Below are 6000 nucleotides of genomic sequence, written 5' to 3' on the forward strand. Positions count from 1 at the left end.
ACAGTATGCTCAATTTTCTCCATGTTATACTTCCTTATATCTGCCACCTTGCGCTTATCTGGTCTGTTGGATTGGAAGCTTTCATACTCTGGCTTTACTTAATCGAATATTTCGTCTCCTTAGACAGCTTACCGGTATCCTCTCTAACTATCCTACCGCCTACTTCTACCGCGCACTCAGTAACGATATCTCTGAAATTATTGTTCCTTGCCTTTAGGGTAATGTCGCCATCCTCAGTTAGAGCTGAATACCTATTCTGTAGCGAGATCCTGAACTCTTCTGCCCTCCCCCTCACCGCTAATTCGTTGATGGGTTTCTTTCTTACTACTCTGGTGCGTTCCTTCTTCAGATTTAGGCTAAATCGGGACCTCACCATCCTGTGGTCACTGCATCGCACTTTCCCAATTACCTCTACATCTTGCATAATGGCGGGGGTTGAACACATTATGAAGTCGATTTCATTTTTAGTCTCCCCGTGAAGACTTTTTCATGTCCATTTCCGGTTCTTCCGTTTGCTGAAGAAGGTATTCATGATTCTTAACTTATTGCGCTCTGCAAACTCAACTAGTAACTCCCCCCTGCTATTCCTAGAACCAATGCCATAGTCACCTACTGCCTTGTCTCCTGCCTGCTTTTTCCCTACCCTGGCATTGAAGTCGCCCATTAGTACAGTATACTGCGTCTTTACTTTTCGCATTGCCGATTCTACATCTTCGTAGAAGCTTTCAACTGCCTGGTCATCATAACTACACGTAGGTGCATAGACCTGTACAACCTTCAGTTTATACCGCTTATTAAGCCTAATTACGATGCCTGACGCCCTCTCATTAATACAATAGAATTCATCTATATTTCCCGCTATATACTTATTGACAAGGAAACCTACTCCTAGTTGTCGCCTCTCTGGTAAACCTCGATAACACAGTACATGCCCACCCTTCAGTACAATATATGCCTCATTCGGCCTCCTAACCTCACTAAGCCCTATGAGATCCCATTTCACCCAGTCGAAAAAAACTACAGATCTGTGCCAAAAATACGACAAAATATCCTGTAGTTCTGTCGTAACCATCAGATTTTTCTGTTCTGTAGCACTTTTCTGTATTTCTGTAGTTTTTCTGTAGTATATTTATGTTGTCTGTCTGTAGCACTTTTCTGTTGTAACTACAGAAATAGTATCTGATGTTACTACAACATATTCTGTTGTCACAACAGGTTTCCCGTCAAAAACCGCACAGAAATTCTGTCGTAACACAAAAACTTTCCTGTAGTTTTTTCCGACTGGCCATACCCTCTAGTTCCTGTAAGAGAACTGCTAAACTAGCTTCACTAGCTAGGGTTCTAGCATCAAACGTTGCCAGGGTCAGTTTCCAAAGGCGGCCTGTCCAGCGGAGCCAGGCATTCTTAGCACCCCCTGCTGCGTCGCAGGTCTTACCGCCGCCCGTGGTCAGTTGTTCCGCAGCCGCTGGTGACTGAGGGCCGGGGTTTTATGGAGCTTACCATGAGAGGTTGCGGCCAATTACTGCACCAGGGTGGCCAACTCCTGTTCTGGTAAGGGAGTGCGTTGCCGGAGGTGTTCACCGGCATCAGGTCGCACCCCAAACCTGTTTATGCAATTCCATCGACACGCCGAATGTTCGGTGCTAATGAAGTTAGCTTACTTTCGCTCTGCCGATAGGATTTATGAGAACTTAGTTAATAAAAGGCTTTGGCATAAACTGTTGAAAGCTTTGCTAGCATAAAGAAGAGGGCGCGTACAACCTGGGTAGCGTCACAAGCTGACTTTATAAAGTCCACAATATCCTGCAGGAGAATCTGTGTGCCTTTGTCTGGCATAAAGCCATACTGCGCACTTGAAATAATGTCATTAGCATCGAAATACTTAGACACGACCAGCAGCAGATGTTTTTCTAGTATTTGAGAGATACACGGCAAAAATGAATTTGGACGATAATTTTCGTGTTTATATCGTGCACCTCCCTTGAAGAGAGGAATTACTCTGGCTTTTTGTTTTCATTTCTGAGGGGTAACACCCCTAACTAGAATATGGTTCAGCAGTGTTGAAAGCACGCTATACAACCCCAAAACTTCTGCATAACTGTTCTACAGAAATACCATCTACGCAATCTGATTTATTAGATTTTAACTGAAAAGGATTGAACTCAGACCATATTCTGAGAAAAGCGGGAGATGCGCAGATTTGCATGCGCTGTTTCTTAAAGTGCATAAATCAGGGTGCTGTTTATTAATTAGCAGTGCCAGAGACGCGCGAAAAGAATGTGTTAAATTCATTTCAGACAGTTGCGCCGTGTGAAGAAAACTGGAAAATAAGTAATTGCTGATGACCACCAAGTTTGGGTACACCTGTAAATCATTTGCGAGAGACCACGTCTCTTTCATGTCTGAACGTGCTCCATTGAATTTGGCACACATGGTGATTGCGCTTTTCCAACCGAATAAGATAATTAACTCGATTTCAAAAAATCCGAAACATCAGCTGCAGTTCAGGACGGTTACGAGCCCGTTTGGCTTAGACCCACATAAGATCTTTTTTCTTAATCGCAGCTAATATTTCTGGCTATTGTCATTTGTTCTCGTCGTGACGTAATATAGCTTTTAAAGAACGAGTGCTTTTGTTCCTACAGTTACGGAGTGTCTGAACAAAATGGTCGTAATGATTAGTGGGAGAGATTATGCATAGCAGAGACTGACAGTCATGCTTTGTGATGCATTCGTCAAAGAGCCTGGGAGCAACAAGGAGAATTTCTTTCTTCGTGTTAATAGCCTTCAAAGGTTTGAAATTTTCTACACGACGACAGCACACGAAGTAATGATGAGCGACCTTTGTTTCAACAATCGCTGCCTATGACGCAATGCAGGATTTAACCAACTTTCCGCAAAAAATACCCTGCGAGTTGCTTGATATAGTGCGGCTTCTAATCCTCATCTCGATAGAAGGTCGAGATTGTCGACGACTTGAGGCAGAGTAGGGCGCAATGTATCAATAATAATATTGCCTATCACACACACGTTTTCGTCGAGAGGAAGGGATGATAAAGCTGTACCGAGCTCTGATAAGAATAAACGAACAATTCAACACGAGGAACGATAAACAGTCAATATAACTACTGGCATATTAGATGAGCACAGTCGTAAAGGGACCACTTCGGCTGGCAAAATTGGAGTTGAATTTCTGATACAGGCCATGTGTATTTCACAAAAACAGCCACGACCCCTCCCCTACGCTGTGTGCGAGTGTATGAAAACGTATGATAACCTGGCATAGAATAAGAAGTAATGGTGTCAGCAGAAAGATTAATGTCTGTTAAAGCAAGGGCATGGCAAATAGACAGGAAAGAAGAAAACACAGAAATGCTTCCTGTGTTTTCGTATACTGCGGATATTAACATGTGTAGCAGTGATAGCAGGCTGCATCCGCTGGACATAATAAACCGTACATATACGCAGCAACAATAATTTTGCAGCGAAGGAGCGAGTTGCCTCCACAATTGGCAACATTTTTCGAAACCTTTGGCCCCAAGTGAACCTATTCTCACAACACCTGCATATCCGACGGAAAACGTTACAGCCAGGTCACAAATCCAAAGACAGTCGGTGCTTTTGCCAGCGAGAGCATTCGCCTCTCTTCATACACGACTTGCCTTCAACTTTAGGGTACGCTGCCGAAGGGAACGCTATATAGTAAACGAAGCAGTGCTACGGTTACTTATCATAAGTGATTCAAAGGCGTGGCAACGTCTCTAAATGGCAGCGACCTTTTGTACATGATCAAATAGATACCAAATAAAGCTTTGTTTTTGTATTCTTGTGCATAAAGCCCTTAATTGGTAATAGTGTGGGGAAAAAAAGATTTCCCCGTAGGAACCAAAATGATTCAAATCTTTTTCATGGGTACACTGGCGCATTTATTGTATGTCGATTTCATAAAGGCGTTGCATGTTTCGGGTGTCTTCTCGGACACAATCATTGAGAAAAGGAAAGTAGTTGCTCGACAAATACGAGATGAGAAAAGAGGATGTCTTCACACGCTAGAGGCAAATAAACTGAAACGTCTTTATTAGGCCTAAATTGAGATATTTATTATCGTGCCAAACAACCAGCCTCCTTTATGAGAATTGCCCACATGCAAAACCTAAACACTCCCGACATATATTAGTGAGAGAGGAAGTCACTGATAGAAGAGGTTTCTGAATCTACGCCGTAGGCTAGGTGATCGTGTCACGGGTGACATCGGGTTGGACATGAGCGGTGGGTCCCAACCTTGAGGCAGCTGGAGGCGAGGGTTGAAACACATCCCAATTTCATGATTACTTGCCAGTGGATGGCACATATATCCAGTAGGGCACCTTGGTAGCGGCATGCGTGGATGGCACTTGAAAAGCGAGAAAGAAAAATATTCAGGATGCCTCAATACAACAGCAAGCAAACTAATATAACTGTAGTCTGAAAGTTTTCGCACAGAAAACTCTGTGTAAAAATAATCACTACCTCTAATACATCGTAAACTAATGTTCTCCCTACAGTAGTTACGGTAAAAAAGCAGGCATAAAATGAATATTTTATAAATTTTCTTTCATTTAAACAGTAATCTGGAAGCGATAACAAGTTTCTGGCACCGAAATTACTGTTACAAAAAAAAAAAAAAGAGATATAGTTTTTGAAATCAGTAAGCGAAATCCTTCTAAATATTAGCACGTATTCCTGTATGTGTTTCATTGGAGGAGCAGACATGCAGTAAATTTGAAACAGCGTACACATGTCGTATATGTAAGACTAAACATGTGGTTAGGCAATAGCGTAAAGCTCATTTGTATTTGCTGCGGGATACCTGTAATGTTGCAGAAAATACCAAAGCGTAAATTAAGATGGCGTATGGTTCTTTCCTGAAATGCCTCCGCTTCCAAAATTCGAAAAAATATGAAATGCTGAGAAGGCTGTGCAATTATTGCCTTTTATGCGTAAAACGCTCCATCAAATTCTCATGGGTTTACCTTTTTCGCCAAATAGGGCATATGTTCTGAGGGGAGAAAGAACTCAACATTTGCTCGCCCTGATCATCATTTTCCGAGTAAACCCTGGGACAGCCGAAGCAAGTTTGACTTCGTCTGCTATAGGTAGTATACAAATATCACCCTCTTGGTCAATTCAGAATGATTAGTGGTGAAAACAGTTATTAGGACTGTTGCAATATTCGTTTCTTGTAATGTGAGTATACAATTAAGGTCGTATCACAGCTTATAAATAGTTTTTGCTTACTGCAGACTGCTTAAAACCCAACCGCAGATCAGTAGAGTAAACTGGTGGGCTAATTGGTTAATAATGAATTTAATGGAAACGAGCGAAAACAGACGCAAGACAGGAGCAAACATAGCATACACACCACATCACTGGCGGTGTGCGTGCTCTTTTCCTGCGTCTGGATTTCGCTGGTTTCCTTTCTATCCAGATTTCGAGCCCGAAAGAAGACTCCATTACTTTTTATATTATCACTTCCCGAGAATATACAACAGGGAAAAAAGCTTCATATAAGGCGAAGAGATGAACGAACAACACATGCGGTCTGTTCTTCCTGTTTTTGCGCTGTTCCTCTTTTTAGCATGTTAAACCAACTAGCCCGCAACGATACCCTCGTGAAGGTTATGCAGCCAGTGTAAAGGACAAGCCTTTCAAAGCTTTTGAAAGGTAACAGATTGTCCTCCCGTCACTTTATCTGCGGGCGGATGCTGCCCGGGTGGAGGCTATCCGGATCCTCAGGATTCAAGAAAGCACAACTGAATAAAAACATTTGTCTAAAATTGAGACGGCTGTCTCTGTGAAAGGCGTGCGAGCCGTTGCACTGCTTTGAACGTTCATCAATCACAAGTAATCTCTCTGGAGGCGCATCTGTTCAAGAAAATCGGAGTAGATGGTTTGAAAGTACGTGCACGTATATCTGCAGTTTGCTCTGATCACTCCACAGTTCACTAATGCTCCTTTCAG

Source organism: Amblyomma maculatum, chromosome 5, assembly GCF_055883805.1.
Source record: "Amblyomma maculatum isolate TAMU_Amacu chromosome 5, ASM5588380v1, whole genome shotgun sequence".
In the NCBI taxonomy this organism is placed as follows: domain Eukaryota; kingdom Metazoa; phylum Arthropoda; class Arachnida; order Ixodida; family Ixodidae; genus Amblyomma; species Amblyomma maculatum.